The 19,724-nt window shown below is 52.1% G+C and overlaps 1 protein-coding gene across 2 annotated transcripts in view; it reads left to right on the forward strand.

Annotated features, from left to right (window-relative positions):
* The first annotated feature begins 18,828 nt into the window (after window positions 1–18,828).
* Window positions 18,829–19,724, forward strand: part of ldah (lipid droplet associated hydrolase) — a 52,184-nt gene continuing 51,288 nt past the window's right edge. The window contains exon 1 of one of the 2 annotated variants that reach the window (XM_023834738.2): window positions 18,829–18,919. The gene's annotated coding sequence lies outside the window, so the exon portion shown is untranslated. The remainder of the gene's footprint in view (window positions 18,920–19,724) is intronic. The other variant, XM_023834739.2, reaches the window with a different exon arrangement.

The following is a 19,724-nucleotide window of genomic DNA, read 5'->3' on the forward strand; positions in this document are numbered from 1 at the left end:
AGCCACGCATCCCAGAGACAACCACCCGCCCAACCCGAGAGGGAGCCCGCGAGGGACTAAGGGGGCGCCAACCCCCGCACAGGGAGGCCCGCAGAGGGAGGACGGGCGGCGAGCCCCCCAGCCCCACCCGCAACCACCCCACCGGGGCAGGCGGGTCCAGGGCCGAAGGGCCCCACCCACCGGGACCACCCCCCCCACCCCCCGGCGGACGGCCCCCCACACACCGGGGGAGCCCCAGCCCCCCCAGCCCGTCCCCCGGGAGGACGGGCCGCCGCCCACCGCAGCGACCCGGCACGCCTCCCCCCCAACACTGCAGGATGATCCAAGGGGGGCCCATACAAAGAGCCCCCCCCCCACCCGGGAGCGGACCCGCGGCGACCGGGGAGCGGCAGACACCCCGCCCAGCCCAGACCGAACCCCCCAATCCGCCTAGCAGGGCCCAGAGCGTCCCAAGATTCCCCGGACCGCCCGCCAGGGCCCCACCATGCTCATTCTGTTTGAGCGGCATTTTGCCCCCCGCTTGGGAATGATGAAGGGATGCTCTGATCTGTGATGGAAAATGCTTCCATTGCACTAATCCTGCAAAATGTTTGCTTAAATCCTCAGTCATCCACTGTTTTACCCTGAAGGGAAATATATCGCATCCCGTCTAAGAATCCCAAGAAAAGCTCCGGCTTAACGCCCAGTCAGGGGTGACTGCATGTCTTTTCAGTCTCTCACCTGATTGGCCGAGTTGGCTGAGAACCCCTCCCCAAATGGCTGAGCGGCAGCATGCAGAGATGCTCACATCTGCATCAAACGGAGCCGGCGGAGAAGGTGGCGTCCATCACCGGCAAGTCCTCGGAACTGAGCGGAAAACTCGCTGGTTCACAGTGAGTCCATTTCCCAGCATCCCGCTGGGCTCCTGCAGCAGAGGAGGTCTTTGTGCGCCCTTGACTGGCGCTCCTTCAGCAGGGAGCGGGACGTAGCTTTCGGGGTCCATTTGACGTGCTGTAATATTTCAGATTTATGCTCATGATACCAAAGCGTCTTCATTATCCCATGACCCCGGGCCGCCGTTCGGGGACGCCTGCTGTGCGCCTTGCCTCGGCCTCCCGCTTACCCCGCGTACTCTGGCCCCCACACTACCAAATACATGGTGATATGGAGGGGGGGGGGCGTCCTGGCCCACACCCGCTGCTCTGCTGTGCTGGGGCCGTCTGCTTGCACAGAAGCCCACACCAGACCCTTTGCACTTCCTGCCAGCAGGAGACAGCCTCTCCAGCCCCTGGCCCCCCCACCACTAGAGAGGAAGGCTTTTATTGCCTTTAGCTGTCCCTCGAGCTCCACAGTGGCGCTGTCCTCAGCCTCACATCTCTGCAGGCCGTGCGTTTGATGGCTTTCCCAACACGATGCTTCACTGCAAACCCCCTCCCTCTCCACAGCCCCCCTGGGCTGCGGCACTTCCAGGGTGAGATCCAGGTGACCGGGAGACACGGTGGCTCTCACCTCTTGCCCGGCACGCAACTGACCCAGTGAGAGAGACTGAGCAGGAAATAAGCGTCTGACAGCTCTCAGGTCGGGCATGAGCAGCACGACGAGCAAGCGGCAGCACCGGCGCTGGCCAGAGAGATGGAGGGATGGAGAGAGGGGGTGGCGAGGGGGAGAGAGAAAGAGAGAGAGAAAGAGACAGCGATGAAGAGGAAGGATAAGCGAGAGAGTTGGGCAGACCCTGGGGTTGTGCTCCCCCCATGTTATGACTGTAACCTGGTGTTATAAACGTGGGCTTTGTGTGACAGTCATCCCGATCAGAACCGCAGACCTCTTGAGATCTGATGTCTGAGCATGAGTGACACGAAACAGATGAGGTGCATGACCCCCCCACCCCGCTGTGAAAATGTATGTGGCTACAGGCTGGAACCGGGGCCATGCACGACATGCTGACAGTGTACCCCTTTGGCGGGAGTCTGCAGTCAGGGGAGAGAGCCGGCCCGCCTGCAGGGCATGCCGCGAGGAATGCAGATTACGTCCATTACACTGGAGCGAAAGTGTGTAATCAACAGAAACTGTGTTCCAGAATGTTCCGGCTCAGTAAAAGGCAGACGGAGTAATCGAACGAATCCATCAATACCCGTGTTTATGTACACAATGTATTTTTAGGCATGTAGAAGTCCACAATATTCCATGGTAAATATCTTATCTTTGTAGTTTTAGCATTCATCCTTAATTGCAAGAGATTTAAGAGTGGATAATAGCTAGTAATATGTCCGTTTCCCACACAGGATTGCTGTTGTACCCTTATGCTACGTTCACACCGCGAGCGTCAAAGACGCCAGCCGTCGCTCCCGCCGCCCTGAACGCGACGCTAGCCAGCGCCGGAGACGATCTCTGACGTCATAGGGTGGGCGGGGACAAGGCCGCTCAGAATGCCAGGCTCTGAGAACTTTTTAAAGGGGTCGCAAAACAAACAAACGTGTAGCTTATATCTTTGCGCCGACTCCTGATAGGACATAATTTGTCAAATAAATATTGTTGTGAGCCAGTTATTTGCATTCCCGCTTAAAATCAAGCGTTCTGGAGGGAAAATGTTACATATAAATAGTGTAGCGCTTCTTTTCAAATTTACCTTGGATCACAATGGATGATCGCCAAGTAGTTGCTTGTGCTTTATGTTTCTTTAGTTAACATAAATAGTACTTAAAATGTTTCACGACAGTTCTACTAAAACACATAATTATGTTTTGACAAACACTAATGCTATAAATAGGTTTAACATTACCGACAATTTGCACTGTTTTCTCTGCTATGGCAGCAAAATTACTACTGATCTCCTTCTTTTTTCACAAAAAAATATATTATGCACTTCACCATCTCACCTGGAACACCGATTGTTTCGGACACTCTGGTCCATGCCTCATTTTTTTTTATTTATGTCCCTGTATGCAAACAGAGACACATCATATATAACTGGGTACCCGGCCACAGCAATAATAAGTCTCTCCTCCATTGTGCCTAGGAACGGTTGGGTCGGAACAAAACTTTACACACTTATGTTCTGCGGCGCTCTCTTTAGCGGAGCATCTCTACATTCCCATTGGTTGCCGCCCAACCGCGTCACAGCTCATTACCATAAAGTTGACTGGGATTCAACTTCTGCCTGACGCTCCTGCCGCCCAGATCGTGACGTGCCGCGCCGCTCCTCGAGGCCTCCCGACGCTCCCTCCCATAGAGAATGAATGACTTCCGGTCGCTTTGACGCTCTCGCCGCTCGCAGTGTGAACGTAGCATTAGGCAAGGTCCACTTCTCACACAGGATTGCTGTTGTACCCTTATGGGAGGTCTGTTTCCCAGGCAGGATTGCTGTTGTACCCTTATGGGAGGTCTGGTTCCTAGGCAGGATTGCTGTTGTACCCTTAAGCAAGGTCTGTTTCCCACACAGGATTGCTGTTGTACTCTTATGGGAGGTCTGGTTCCTAGGCAGGATTGCTGTTGTACCCTTAAGTGAGGTCCGTTTGCCACACAGGATTGCTGTTGTACCCTTAGGCAAGGTCCGTTTCCCACACAGGATTGCTGTTGTACCCTTAGGTGAGGTCTGTTTCCCACACAGGATTGCTGTTGTACCCTTAGGCGAGGTACTTTACACACATTGTTCCAGTGAAATATCAGCCAATATAATCGAATAAAACTGAAAGCATCTTTGGGTGAAATAAGTGACCCTGCAAACACCTGTTTACCCCCCTCCCCCGGCGGCCACGGCCCTTTAATCTAGCGTGTGCTTTTCCTTCCCGCCTTTTTATGGACGGTGCTGGGGTCCCCAGATGCTGCTCAGAGCTGCGCCGTTAAACGCTCGAATTCCTCTTCAATGTTGCACTGTTTTATTAAATCTGGCAACCGCAGTGCGCTACACAGTGCCGGACTTCAAAAAGAGAGAAAGAGGGAGGGAGACGCGGTGAGGGAGAGAGAGGAGGAGCACCCTGGGGGGATGCTCCTGTTTTCTTCTATGTTACTCACAGATGCCTGCGCCCCCAGGGGGGGTGACCGGCTCTCCCCACACGGGCCCAGCGTCAGTGGCCTGTTGTGTTTCACTACATACACGACCTGGGACGTGACCCCGCCTCCCACCGGTGTTTCATGACTCTTTGCTGCCTGGGGCTTCCTCCTCCAAGCGTACGCCAGCGTACAGGTGTGTGAGCGACTCCCAGCGCTGCCTTCATCTGCTCGCTGCTCTGCGTGTTTCTGACATTCGCTGTAATCTATAAAAGCGCAGAGACTCCTTAAAGAGCTACAGCTGAAAGGCCAAGTGCTAGAAGCGTGACCAGGGCCGTCAGCTGGCGGGTGGGGGCCCACGCAGCCGGGGCCTGCCGGGATGAAAGGGCCCGCCATCTGGAGACCTCACCATGACGGATAGCCCCCGCCACCACCGCCGCAACCTGAACGCGGGGATGGTGTGGCCGGCGTGCGGCGTCCAGGGGGCCCGACCGTGTTTGCTCACCTGCTCTGGCCATAAAACTAGGAAGGAAGTGAGCGCAGAGGAGGGGGCAGTGAGGCAGGGGTGATGTGACCCGGCTCCGCGGTGAGTCCCCCCACCTGGGGCACGGCCACCTGCGGGACAGAGGCGTGAAAACGGTGAAAACAGTGGCGGGGGCAGGACAGCGAGGGGAGCAACCCCCCAGGAAGGATCCGGCTCCTTTAACCTTCGAAACTATTTACTTCTGCACTTTATTTATTTAACAGACGCTTTTATGTGACGAGCAGGATTTGAGCCGGCGCCCTTCCAGCCACAGGCAAAGTGTCCTGCCACAGCAACACAGGAGGTAAGAGCTGGGGAACTTTGGCAAAGAAAGCCCGCCATGATGATTGGGGCCCATGGGTGGATGGGAATGGTGATTGGATGTGATACGTCAGGTGCTTGCAAGGCCATCCAATCACATGCTTCTGAGGGTACAGGCCCCCGCCTACATCCTGAAGACAACATGCCGGCTGTGTTGTAACCCAAGGGCAAGATGCAGAGTTACGGATCTGCCATACAGTGCGGTGTTTATGGGTCTAATATTGTAGAAATCAAGACTGCGGCATGGTTCAGTCTCTGTCAGTTTCAGTGCTCAGTAGCTGTCATGGGGGGGGGGCAATCCACATTTCCTGTTTGGCTCCTATGGCTGCATTCCAAACCCCCATAACATTCATCGCTCATGCCTTGTTTCCCAGCCTCCTGTCACTGTGTTCCGCTGGCCCCCCTTCAGGCTCTCTCCTGGCATCGCCTGTGCCCGCTTTACCCACTCTGACACACCGTGGGCCCTGCAGAGACCATGAATGCCAGCATCCGGTCTTCCAGGGACCCCGAGCCGTAGCGTGCCTGGCATATGCCTGGAGTCTGGCCCTCTCCGGCTCTCGCCGGCTTTCTGGGCCGGGACGTGCCACCGCTGCTGCGTGTTTTATCTGCTGTTCGTTGTCACATCATGCTGGCAGTTTAAAGGCCCTTGTCTCGTAAAAAGCATTGACACCCCAGGAAAGGGCCTGACCCCCCCCCCCCCTCACTCATCCTGAAATCCATCTCTGGAGCAGCAGCGTGGAAGACAGGCTGACAGGCCTGATAAATTGTTCAGGCGGAGGTCTATATTTCACGCGAGAAGGCCGTGAATCTGCCCCGGTAAGGGGCTGATTGGCGCATGGGCGGCCGTCGGCATGGATGCCCCGTGTTGGGGACGTGGAGCCAGCTTGTGGGTCCCCCGGAAGCGTGATTCGGCGCGCAGGTATCCTGTGACACGTGAGTAAGGAACTGGAGGTGACAGAGCTCGGGGTGTTAGCATGATGCTAATTAGCCAGGGTGGCTAAAACGAGGAGAGTCACTGCCCTGCCGGGCTGAGGTGGCCAATCCAGGGAGAACAACCCCCACCCCCCCACTGCTGTGGATATCCTAGCTGAGGAGTGTCCGGATGCCTCTGCTGTGTGTGCAGCACAGAGATAAATGGGCCGGTTTGCATGTGTTTCTTATCTAAAACGCTGCGTACCAGGAGGAAGTGAACTCAATACGCCAATACATCTTAAAATGTATGTAGCCTTCGTATAAATACATGACAGCTGGTACTGTACTGCGCCCCGAAGCAGCAAACGGCCTGATCTACGGCTGCGGCGCCAGCCTCATGTTGTTCAGTCATAAGAGCGTCTTTCTGAGCAGGAATTCAGGCCCTGGAAGGCCTCGGCCGCCGCAGACTGTGCAGAGGCGCAGGAGCACGTCGGCTGACCTGCGATTTCGCATTTACGGCTCGGGTCATGCAGCTTCCGCCACCGTCGCAGTCAGCCAGCGCGTCGCACTGAGGTGTTTGGTCGCGGAGGCTGTCTCCCGGCGACAGGATGCCAGGGAAGGCATGTCGCGCTTTCCTGAAGCCTTCTCTGACACATGGGGGTATTATTTTCATCCTGGGGAGGGGTCATGTAATTCCTGATCAGTTGGGGGACGCGGGGGCCGTCTGCTAAAGCAGTCAGAACTGGCGGGCTTGGGGCTGCCAGGCAGTGCTGTCTGCCTCGCAGGATGGTGTCTGTCTGTGAGCTGCGTTGGGGGGGGCATTTCAATCTTTTTTGCAGGCCGATCGCCCTGCCCTCCCCCAAAAAATGAGGATATTTGGGGAGCAGTTCCTGGCCAGCGTGAGGAGCGCCAAGATCTGTGAAGCACATCGAGCAGCTTCCCAGCAAAAGCTGAGTTAATGTCAGCCTTAAATCTCCACAGGTCTCGTAACGTCAGTGACTCCTGTCAAACGACAATGCCTCCATGCACATCCCCCCACCCCCCAAGAGCTATAGCAGCATGCCAGTGCACAGCCATGACATTCCGCAACCTTTGATTTGCTGTTTGGGAAAAGAAGCCTGTGAACTGGGGGAATTTCACAGAATAACATCATTTCTGGGTACCATAGATGTGTGATTAGGGATATGTAACAGTCTCTGTTTCTTGTGTGTGCTTGTCTGCATGTCTGCCTGCCTGTGCCTGCCTGCCTGTGTGCCTGCCTGTGCCTGCCTGCCTGTGTGCCTGCCTGTGTGCCTGCCTGTGCCTGCCTGCCTGTGTGCCTGCCTGCCTGTGCCTGCCTGCTTGTGCCTGCCTGCCTGTGTGCCTGCCTGTGCCTGCCTGCCTGTGCCTGCCTGCCTGTGCCTGCCTGCCTGTGTGCCTGCCTGTGTGCCTGCCTGTGCCTGCCTGCCTGTGCCTGCCTGTGCCTGCCTGTGCCTGTCTGCCTGTGTGCCTGCCTGTGCCTGCCTGCCTGTGCCTGCCTGCCTGTGCCTGCCTGTGTGCCTGCCTGTGCCTGCCTGTGCCTGCCTGCCTGTGTGCCTGCCTGTGCCTGCCTGCCTCGGCTTACCTGCGCCTGCCTGCATGCATCTGCCTGCCTGCGTATGTTTCTTCTGTGCCTTCCTGCTTTCACTGTCCATGCCTCCGTCACTCTCTGCCTTTTCCGTCACAGGTGCATGGGTGGCAGCTCCAGCCAGTCACTGCCTTGTCCACCGGTGAGGTGGGGGGGGGGTCGTCTTACCCCATTATTCATGCCCGTATTTCCATGGACGTCATTTCAACCACAAAATCATGTTTAATACTTATCATACTATATGGACAAAAGTATTGGGACACACCTTCGACCCCTTACCACAGGTGTATGAAATAAAGCACCTGGCCATGCAGTCAGGTTTACAAACATTTGTTGAAGAACAGGTTGTTCTGAAGAGCTCAGTGAATTCAGTGTGGCACTGTCATAGGTCATAGGATGCCACCTTTGAGCCCTGACCTCAACTTCATCGAACACCTTTGGGATGAACTAGAAGAGAGACTGTGAGCCAGGTCTTCGCATCCAACATCAGTGCCTGACCTCACAAATGCTCTTCTGGATGAATGGGCCAAAATGACCACAGACACACTCCAAAATACTGCAGAAAGATTTCCCAGTCTCCCAATACTTTAGTCCATATAGTATATAATAAGCAGGGGTGCTGTGTGTGTGTGTATGTGTGTGTGTGTATGTGTGTGTGTGTGCATGCATGCTTGTGTGTGTGTGTGCGTGCTTACGTGTGTGTGGGGGACGGTTGGGATGATTGGGGGCCTAAAAAATTTGGAACATAATCCGATTAATACTTTATATATAATATTTTATGTGTAATATAATACTTAATATGTACTTTATTTTGTAATACTTTTGTGTAATACTCTGCACAGACGCCAGGTTTTTCCCGCCAGCCACTTGCTGTTTATTGCGCAGACGAGCTGCCAAAGTACTCTGGCATGTATAGCCGCCTTCCATTTCCTTCTGTAACCCGTAGTCAGTCAGATGCCATCCGCTTAACCATAAAACAGGGGGCGTGGCCTATCATGGCAGGGGGGGGAGTGGGATTCAGCGTCAGCGTGCTTACAAGCGCAGGCATGAGGGATGCTGAAAGGGGGGGGAGGGGCTCTCAAAGGGCTTCAGAGAGACTGGGGTGCAAGAGAGAGAAGAGGGAGTGAGAGAGGAGAGGGAGTGAGAGAGGAGAGCGAGTGAGAGAGGAGAGCGAGTGAGAGAGGAGGGGATGGAGGGGGAGACAGCTGACAGTCAGCTGACAAGGATCTGCGCGTATCTGCAAGACCTTCACATTACCGCACCCCCCACCCCCCAGCAGGAGGGCACTGCTCCAGACACCTGTGCGGTAATTAGCCCCCCAACTCCTTCACTGGTAATTAGCTCAGCCCTCACTCATCGCCACAGTAATATCGCAGCGATTACATTCTTTACAGAAACAGCCCGCACCTGGAGAGAAGCGGAGATGGGCGCCAATTAGCAGAAGTTTTCCTCAGCCAATCAGGTCTCCCGATTCTAAAAACGGAAACGCCCACATTGGTGTCACAATGCACCGTGATGAGCCACAGAGGGATTCCCAGCCCTGTCCCAAAACCACGGGTCACGAGGCAAATTCACCGTTTGCTATAGAAGTGGTCGGCGGGGCCTTCGGTTCAAGCGCTTTTCTGTACAGCTACCAAATAAAGTTCTAAATAAGGAAAAACTTTTATATTATACACTTCTCTACTTAGTTGCCCCAAAATACTTAAGAAAGATCTCAACGAGTACAGAAAAGTGCATGAAGATAAAAACAACTAAAGTCTAAAGATTGTGATGGGAAAAGAGCCAGGGAACACTAAAGAGGAAACAGAAACGACCTAGCCAGCCTGCTGCCCCCCCGCACCCCCCTGCCAGGCATGTTAGGGTTATGGCTAAGGAGCAAGCATGTGTGCACCATTAGGGAAGCACTTAGCTGTGGAATGGTGGCCTCCTGTTAGCCCCTGTTACAAGAGGACGGCCTGTAGGGGGCGCTGCTAGCACGGCGTCGCTCGCGGTTCCCGACCTCTCTTCTCACGTTCTGCAGATATACCCCCATCCTGTTTGGTTCCTGCCTTAAACGTTTTTCACCGTGGGTGGGGTTTAGCCATCATTAAGACTCTGGGTGTAAACTCCCAGGGTGTCGGGTTTAAAATCACTCTGCGCCGTGCCAGAGGTGGCGGGTCAAGTGCTGTTGACATCTGACAGTGAACAGAAACCCTGCCGGTGTCCTTATCTTTTCTGCGGAGCGGGGCAGCCTTCGGCCCGCGAAAGGGGCTAATCGCGGCCCGCGATGCCGGCCGTGCGTCAGCAGCCAAGCCTTCCACCGCCATCAGCCATTAATTCACCTGACAAGTTGAAACAACAAACGCGGATGAAGCAGCGGTGGAATCCTGTGATGCGGACAGCAGGAGGACCGAAAGGGGACGCGACACCCTCTGTCCCTTTGAAACAGGGACCATACGTTTTACATTTTATTTATTTTACCAAAGTGATCGTTTCAAAGCAGGGTGAGAGCAATTGAGGGTTAAGGGCTTTGCTCAAGGGCCCAGTGGTGAAACCACTGCCAAATCTGGGATTTGAACGAGCAACCTTCCGATCACAGACACAGCATATGAAACCACTAAGCCACTGCCCCCTGGTGGCCCTCCGGTGTGAACCATGTCACATAAAACACCGTTTCCTGATGGGGGGTGGAGACTCGCTTGCATGTCCCATGCCCTGTCTTAGGAGAATGACCCCACACAGACAGAAACCCCCCGTCAGGGAGCTCTGACAAGCGGTACCGTGAACGTGCGTTTGAGGGCATGTTCTGATCTGCGGTGACTGCAGGACTTACCAGCCAGCGCATAGGCATGTAAAAATTAATGAGATCCAGGCCCAAGGCGAAACCCACCCCGAGTGGAACTACGGGCCCGAAACGAGGCTTCACGGGTCGGTTCTGGGTGACTGAAGCATGTCAAACATCAAACAGGCAGGTGGCCATTTTTCTGTCTGCCTGTCCTGGCCATTGTCACAGCTACACCGAAAGGGAACGGTAGGGAAAGGCCACCCGACTGTCCTTTCGGCTCCGACGTTAAGGCGCGAGGCAGTGCCCAACGTGTAGGGCTGCACACACACCGTTTAATGTGCGAGGCGTTTACAGAGTGCTAACTGAGTGCTGGTGGCGGACACACTAATGATTAATTACGGGTCAGGGGTTAACGGTGACTTCATACTCTGCGGTGCTCGGCACAATCCACAGCCACGGCCGCAAGATCTCCTCAAAGGTGCACTGTAATGTCTGGCCGGAGAACATTCTGGAACATCAGTTGGTAGTCAAACTGGTTTTCAACACTTCGGACCAAAATGACCCTCATTCTGAAGATGGGGTCCTGTAGCTCGACGCCCAACATCTGCATTAGTTAATGGAAAATGGGCTCGAATGAACACAGCACTGTAAGATGGAACACCCAGGAAGACATCTAACAGAGCCTTTCATCTGCACTTTCCAAAAATACTTGCAGTTTCCATTAGTTAAATAATCATAAATGTTCTTAAGTTATATAAAAACTAGCACAATTATGAACCAGGAGTATGTAACTATGTAACATACAGGTATTGTAAAGTAACTGACTGAAATTATTAGCTGAGGGTTACAGGTTCAAATCCCAAAGCTTTACTCTGTACACATGAACAGGGTATCAGCAAATGTGCACCCCTAAGCATCATGGGAAATGAGGCCAGACATCAGTTGTTGGATGACATTGGATCACAGTGCATTAGTGACCTTAGAGTCGTTTAGGGGCTCTGGAACGCGAGCAAAGCAATGGGGGCAAAGGTCATGAAACTGCGCGTGTCAGCGGGCTGGTAGTGGGGTGTCTGATGTTTTTATCATGCAGCCGGGGAGTGCTCACGAGTGACTTCCCGAAAGGCGAGCAGGCGCGCCTCTCCCTGCGTGCTCAGGCCTTGACGTGTGCCGGCCAGGCCTGCAGATATCGCAAGAAATGCTCCTTGGATGACATCATCCGCTCGTCGTCCATGCAGCCTGGAGTGAACCGGGCCAACCCCCCCGCAGCCGTTAGGTTATGTCTCGCGGACACAGCTGTGCACCGCTGTCCCCGCACCCGCCCACATGTGGCCCACGGGGCCCTAAATTAGCATGCACTAATACAAATCTTTATTCTTTATGCAGTCCCCCCTGTTCACGATGGCTGAGCGGGAAGAGCTTCTTGCGTTAAGTGAGTTGACCCTTTGACCTCACTTCTGAGGGGGGGGGAGGGGGCAAAAATACTGAGCGCAGTCGCTGTCTTTGGGGAACCAGGTGCATAAATTTAAACTTTTGCTGGAGGTGGGAAGTTGAGCCAATCAGATGCTGAAGTGGTGGAACTGGGGTGTATGGGGAGGGTCTTTTAACCACCTACAAAGACACCCCAAACTCTGGTTCCTGTCACTTGCTGTGCCGGTTGACTCCAAGGCACATCGCAGGCACAGCGCTAGACGGCTCAGGCCTGCCTGTGGCGTCCTGCTGGGTCCTTGCGAGCAGAGCCCCTTTTCCTGACCTCTTCTTGACCAGTACCTTGGAGGACATTTTCGCTGGGTTCCCTCGACTACCCTGCATCACCGAGGATTCGGAGCAGGATGTTCGGCCCAACAGGTTCCTGTTTACAAACGAATAAACAAATCAGGCCCCTAATTATGGGGGATAATCAGAACCACACACGCAACCTCTGATACAGCTGCGCAGTGTTTTACAGAAACCAATAAATATCTGGTCGATTTTCATGCCTCCCCCTTTCCTATAAAAAACACACACATTGTAAAGAATTTGATTAATGCAGCCCCCACCTCCCCAAAACTATTCAGAACATCTGTGTATTAAATTCATTTATGAAATTATATCAATATGCTGTTTAATGAGTGAAGGATACGCACTCTGTCATCCATCAAAATAAATTCAGGAAATACTTAACGCCGCAGGCATTTTTCTTGTTTGAAAACTTGTTATGGATCCCACTAAGAACATTGTGCTTGCCGTTATGATCGAATGTGTTTTCACAGGTGCACTAAATATTCACCTCCCCCGGCCCCCGCCTCCCCCTGACACACACGCAGGATGGTTTAAAGCGTCCCGTTGAGAGCGTTCCTCGCATACCGACTGATACCTCTGAGGCACCGTAGTATCAGGTTAAAAGTAAAGAGTATTTTTCAACCTGTTGTGACAACAAAATTACAAGCTCGCGCACCATATGGTCCCTACTAAAGCCCACTATTACTCCGCTCTCCTGCCTCTCCTCCTTTTTCCGATAAAAATGAGATCAGCTTGAACAAGCTCACAGACATCCAGGAGGATTTTTTTTCTCTCCAAATTCTGCAGCACCGCTTGCAGACGCATCTCGTTCTCATGACTTGTGGCCCGCGGCCGGCTGATCTACTGTTATGTGTCCGTGACATTCGCCACACTCTCTCCTTCCTCGCCTCCCTACTCGTCTTGGCCTCTCCCTGACTCTTGCTGTCGTGGCGACGCCTGTGCACACATTCCTGTGCAGCTGCCTTTGATGAGAGTGAGCTGGTGTCCCACCAGGGCCGGCCATTGTCTGTGATAGATTAATCATCCTGCTTGTCTGGAGATTGATTGGTCGGGTCTACTAGGCTAATCGAATCCACCTCTCCGCAGGGATGCAGACTCCGGAGTCCCCACCCCCCCCCCCCCCACGAATCACGATAGCACCAGAATCTTCTGGGACACATGAGGGCTCTGTGCGAAGGACCCCCCTTCATACTGGACATGCCTCTTCATGGAGAAAACTTAGGTTCGATTCCTGCAGATACAAAGTGCAGAAACATCCTTTCCAGGTCGGTGGTAATGTTCTCTTGGAACGCTTCCTGAATGTCTTGAGGCCCTGTTTGGAGAGCTCTTCTGAGGCATGTGACCTCGCTTTTCATCCTCTCCTGGAGGACAGAGGAGCTCAGCCATGGAGCTCTCATTGGGCTTGGGAGAGTGGCGCTGAAGCCGCGCCTCATGCGGAAACGCACCGGCTTTTCTTTGGCAGAGGGATCGTCTCCTTAAGCACGCCGCACGCTCTTGTGCCGTGATCCGAGTTCTGCTCGGAAGGTCGTGTAAATGGCATGAGATGTTTGCAGTGGTGTGTGAGGAGTAAAAGAAAAGAGAATGAAGATACACAGTGAAGAAAGAGCTGATACTCGTCACATGACTCATCACATGACGACCTGAAATTTGTACCACGCCAAATGACGGCCGCCCTCAGCTGTGTTCCGACTCCCCAAACCCCCCCAAAGGAGATGGCTGTGGACCGACTCCCCAAACCCCCCCCAAAGGAGATGGCTGTGGACCAGAGCAAAGATGGAGCAGCCAAGTTTAAAAAAACACTAACAAGGTACAGTTGACATCCCATTATAAAAAGAGAAAAGAAAAAATCTAGAATGATTGATACTTCTCTAAGTGTCCAGGTTGCCCTTTGTCAGTTTTCAGATTTTATAACCAATTATCCAGTTTGAAAGATTGCACTCCAAACTAGAAACTTCCTCATGGGCAGGGGGCGGGGCTTTGGCTCACACTGGGGGGGACGTGGCCGACCGCCGTGGTGAGTGTACGTGGGGTTTGGGGTCTGAACACAAGACAAATGTGGCTGAACAAATAGAAACCAGGAGTTACACTGAACCAGTAGGGGCTGGGGGGGGGGGGGGGGACAGGTCGGCAGCCGTTGATGTGATATTTGGCCATGCGGAGGAGAGCCAGGCCCAGCAGTTAGGGAAGCTGAGTGAACAGTAAAAGCAGCTCTTAGGGGAGGAAGCACGGCAGGACTTGGCTGGAATGCATTGGCTGAAACATCGCACTATGAGTTTAGTGGGGAGATGCAGAGAGGCAGAGACGTGGAGAGGCAGAGACGTGGAGAGGCAGATACATGGAGAGGCAGAGACGTGGAGAGGCAGAGACACGGAGAGGCAGAGACGTGGAGAGGCAGAGACACGGAGAGGCAGAGACGTGGAGAGGCAGAGACATGGAGAGGTAGATACATGGAGAGGCAGAGATGCGGCGAGGCAGAGACGTGGAGAGGCAGAGACGTGGAGATGCAGAGATGTGGAGAGGCAGACACATGGAGAGGCAGAGACATGAACAGGCAGAGATGTGGATAGGCAGAGACATGGAGAGGCAGAGACATGACGAGGCAGATATGCGGAGAGGCAGATACATGGAGAGGCAGAGACGTGGAGAGGCAGACACATGGAGAGGCAGAGATGCAGAGAGGCAGAGACATGGAGAGGCAGAGACGTGGAGAGGCAGAGATGTGGAGAGGCAGACACATGGAGAGGCAGAGACATGAACAGGCAGAGATGTGGATAGGCAGACACATGGAGAGGCAGAGACATGAACAGGCAGAGTTGTGGATAGGCAGAGACATGGAGAGGCAGAGACATGACGAGGCAGATATGCGGAGAGGCAGATACATGGAGAGGCAGAGACGTGGAGAGGCAGACACATGGAGAGGCAGAGATGCAGAGAGGCAGAGACATGGAGAGGCATATATGCAGAGTCTTTACACATATGTGGCGCCTTCGTTTCTCTGCTCTTTAGGGTTTTATGGCAAAAAAAACCAAAAGAAAAATGTTTCCTTCAATAAAGATACAGGCTTTGATTAGAAACAGACTGCAGGAGCTGATTTAGTGTAAGTAACACAGGGTGGGGAGCATGTTTACAGCAGGATCTGAGCGGGGGGCTCTGTATATGAAGGCTGCTTCACCCTCTGCCGTGTTGCAATGGCTGCTGGGAGAAGATGGTCAGAGGAAGAGCTTCTGGGAGGGAGCTGCTGTTCGCTGGAGAGTTTGGCCGGCGGCTGTACTTTATTTTGTGTGTGGAGGCTATTCAAGCTGAAGGCAGGAAATGAACGTGAGCTAACTGCACGCCTAAGCAGATTAAGGAGAGACGGCAAAGTCACGGTGGAGATTTCCGAAATGACGGCACCTCACAGATAAACAGCATGCATGAAGGGGAGCACCGAAGCTACAGCAAACATAAGGTTTCCCAGATTAGTTAAGCTGGGGCAGTGCATTACCCCCCCAGGTTTGGTAAGCTAAGGTAAGCCAGCCGCAAGCTGACAGCCACAGAGCAGCACATAAAATCACTTGTCAGGGCTGGGAGCTGGAAGGTGCAGTGTCAGTGTGATCACCGTCGCATCCTGGTGATCAGGGTGGCTGCTGGCAATTTCACTGCAGTTTTCAGGGTGCACTTTATAGCACAATTTCACTGCAGTTTTCAGGGTGCACTTTATAGCACAATTTCACTGCAGTTTTCAGGGTGCACTTTATACAGTCGAGTGTACGGTACAACCAGTCTGTCGAGTTCAGTGCGCTTCAGTCTGATACACGCCTATAATACCATAGTAGAGGATTACTACAAGCTGGTGGTCAAGGCTTGTCCACATGAGAGGGATGCTGGCCTCCAGCACAGAACTCAGTGCTCTCTCCAGTGGGGAGCGCGCTGTGTGGTTCAGCAGGCTAGGCCTCTGTGATGGGAAGGTCACCACTTTCCATCTCGTGCTCCCTCATCTCAGTCGCCACCTTGACCCTTAACCCCCCCGAAGAGTGCTGCCCAGATAGCAGCCCTTGTGCTCAGAGCCCAGGCTTCGCTTTTACCTCTATACATGTGTCTCTTTTAAATGACGGGGGGCAAGATGGCAGATGTGAAAAAACTCATTACAATGTACCTGCACATATGGCACATAAAGAAAGATTTTATTTCATAAACCCCCAGGCCAATCACAGATGAAGGACCTTCCATACAAATGTTCCCAAATCCATTCTTACCATGGGGACCATGAGCCGGAATCTTTAAAATAAAAAATTTTTAAACAAATAATCACTTATTATTATTGTCGACCTTTAACGGGGCTGTTAACCTGCCCTGCTGTGCACTGGAGTGCAGTGATCCGCAGGCTTTGATGTGACATCTTCAGCCTCCCAGACGTTCACGCAGATGCCTGAGACAGCTGAAGATCATCATCTGCACCGGAGCTGCTCCGTTTCTGAGTGTTGTGACACGAGATATTGAACTTCCTCACACGTGCAATCTTTGGTCGACGTGGCGCAGGCCAGCTACACGCTGTACCTCGAGAACATCGCTGGAAGCGGGACAACTTTCACTCCAGGGTGATATGTCTCTACTAAACAGGAGTAGCCCATTACTACCAGTAAGCCGTGCTTACAGGAACCCATGACTAATGGCCTAAGTACATCTTTGACAGCCTCGCCGTTTCTGTCCATCTGTTCTGATTTAGTGATATGCTATTTGTTTAGCTTCCCTGCCACTGAAAGATACACTCAGATGCTTCCGCTAATGCAGCCTGACTGCAGTGAAGCTGCATTTGTGGGACGTTCGTCTGAAACGAGGCTTGAGTGGGCCTGACTGAAACGCGGATAAGATGGACTACGGGGGGGCAGATAAAGCGAGTGTCCGTTACCCTGCTTCACGGTCCCTCGCGATCAACAACGGTGTTTACTGTACCACCACTCAAACCACGCATTTGCATGGGGCCCTGAGGTTTGGGGCCCCCTATTGCCAATAAACAGGAACTACACTGAAGGGGGGGGAAGGAACATTTTTGATGCCACGTTAAATGAAGCTGTTAGATTCCCGTAAAACAAAACTTCCCTGAAAATTCTGGTATCTTTGCCCCCCCCCCCGCCCCCCCCGCCCATCCTGTCCTGACCAGCCATCTCAGGGATGTGTGCAACACACACTGAGGTTGCATCTGTCATACTTTTGCTCCCTATTCTAAACCCAGATGTTAAGGTTTATCAGCATTACTGCATTCGAAGCAGTCTGGCTGAGCAGACCAGGTACCTGAAAGTTTCACCAGATTATCTCCATGAAGTCCGCTAAGTCTTTCAATCCCGGTCTCGTAACGAACGCCTTGAGTACTGTTTGTCCAAATGTTTATTTTGTGACTTTGTGCATCCCTCACCCCCCCCCCCCCCCCTAAAGCTCGCCTTCCTTTCTTAAGCTTAGCTGTCCAAAATTCATGGAATCACACATCAAGAGCGCTCCAGGAAGACGGCCTTGGCTCAGGACTGTTCTGCTAAGATTAAAATACTTTCTCCCCGTATAAACATGCTTTGCTTTAAGTGGTTAAAAGTCTGACCTCTGGACATTTGCACATTCTTTTCATTTTCGGAGCCCCGTGTTTTCGCTGGCTCTCTCCCAAGCATAGCACCTGTACGCTGCCTTAACAATAAATTGTAGTAATAAAACACGTTCTCCTTTTGTTTGACTTGGACTTCGTGGTACACAGAATTGCAAATATGTCTGTCCCGTGATCTTCGTGACGAGCAACACCAGTCTAAATTCAATTAACGACTAAGAGATTGGAACGGAACGTCGGTGTGTATTTGACGGCCTGCAAAAAAACCAAAAATGCAACACGAGCTTGTGTTAGGGATAAAACAAGCCGAAGTAGGACTTGGCAAATAGGTTTGTTTAAGCAGCGGTGACTAGATGCGATCCACCTTGAGCTCGTTCGCTCGTCCGGCAAAATAATGGACAGCATGTTTCTAATGGAAACAATGGACATTCCTCTAAGTTGTTGCTGTTGGATGATGAAGGCATTCCTGCTACGTCGAGCTCCGGTTCCGGAGATACGCACGGCAGCTTTTCGGCACCTCATCAGCCACCCCCCCATGTCTCCCCACCACAGAAGACATCTGCTGAGTATGAATGGGAGTGTTTGAGGGTGTGGATTTTAAACTGTAAGCGAGGCCCCACCCCCTGTATCTGTACCGTTTAGGCTTTCAGTCACACTGGCAGTGTTTGTTTGCAGGGACAGTGTTAGAGTTGTTTTCAGTGTCAGTCCAGCCACTTCTGGAGATGACATGGGGGGGGGGGGCTATTACAGAACTGCTTTACTCCAAGTTAATTAAGCGACCCCAATTATGGGAGTCTGCCCACACAGGCAGTGCGTGTCTGTAAGGTGGCGGCTGAGATTGGACTCTGTGTTTGTCATATTACAATGAGAAATGGGCTGTGTCAGTATGTATGTTTTTTGTCAATCTGCGGTTTTCGGACTGAACCGAATGTAATTTAAAAAAGACCACATACTTTAATACTGAGTAACCCAGAGTGGTCCATTTGTGCGATCAGTAAAAACAAAATTAATTTTGCTGATGCACTCAAAGGTGCCACTGGGCCCCATGAAAGTAGATCATATTGGGCCCCAAACCCCGACCAATCCAATTACGTTAAAAACTTTTCTACTAACCCCCCTGGTTATACTTCCTTGGTTATACTATTGATTTACTAGATTTTTATTATACCAAAAGCATTCTTTAAGAAATACATACATTTGCTATTCTTTAATACCTGATTTTACATATTTATTCCTGTTCATTTGAGTGGCGGCTTCACCCAGTGAGCAAGCCAAATACAGGAACGCGTTGTGACAACCTCCTGTTTACAGTCGGACACAATAAAGCGCTGCACCCCATCATCTATTTCTATAGCGTTTGTTGTCGGTCGGACTTATTTCTTTGTACACCGCCTTCGGCTGCTGTCACCGGGCTACTGGTTACCTCAAGCAGGCGAGACGTCAGTGTTGTTTTGAATACTGGAGTCGTATTGGCCGTAAGTAAGTGGCGACAGTGTCATTTCTCATTAAATCAAATATACCTGCAGAGCTCATTTCTCCGTCAGTCAAAAGTAGCCGGCCGGCATTCTCTGTGAATGAATTAAGTGGATCAGCTCCCAACTGGTGCTGTATCTGCACATTAGACATATATCCGAGGTAGGCTATCGTGCCTTTCGTGACCTGTGATACGAAACGATTGAAAAACGCCCTTCCACTGATGCTATCTAAAGACCCCGAGTAGCTCCAATATTATGGGGTGAGTCGGTGTTAATACATTTATCTCCTGGGTGGCTGACGGACTTTGTCCTGCCACGTCCCGGGATCGTTCAGGGAGCCAACATCGATCTCTTTTTAAAACACCTCTATTTAAAAACCACCCCACGTGTTTTGAAAAAAACTTTATTTTTACCTGTTTATTTCTACACATGGATGCTTTACTGGAGCATTTCAGTCAAAGGGGTCGTCAGTGGTACAACAGCAAGACACCTGGTGGGATCTTCCCCTCGAATCCGTGTTCCCGCGTCTCTAACCCTGTCTCACAAAACAGTGAAAGAAATTCATCCAGATTCATCTTATGTGTCCACCATTCAAAATAAAAATTACGTCTCTTGTTATCCAATATATACTTATAATACAGTTAGAGTGAGCTGAATTTGGAAATTATTTTAAAGGGTAGTATGATGACATTGTTTAGTGACCAAAACAATGTAATTTCTAGTTGGGTGCTTCACCAGGTTATCTCAGGTCAATTCTCAGCTGCCCCCCCTCCCTTGTCTACACTGCCCTCTGAAACAGAGTCTTCTCT

The sequence above is a fragment of the Paramormyrops kingsleyae genome, chromosome 14 (genome assembly GCF_048594095.1).
Source record: "Paramormyrops kingsleyae isolate MSU_618 chromosome 14, PKINGS_0.4, whole genome shotgun sequence".
Taxonomy (NCBI): domain Eukaryota; kingdom Metazoa; phylum Chordata; class Actinopteri; order Osteoglossiformes; family Mormyridae; genus Paramormyrops; species Paramormyrops kingsleyae.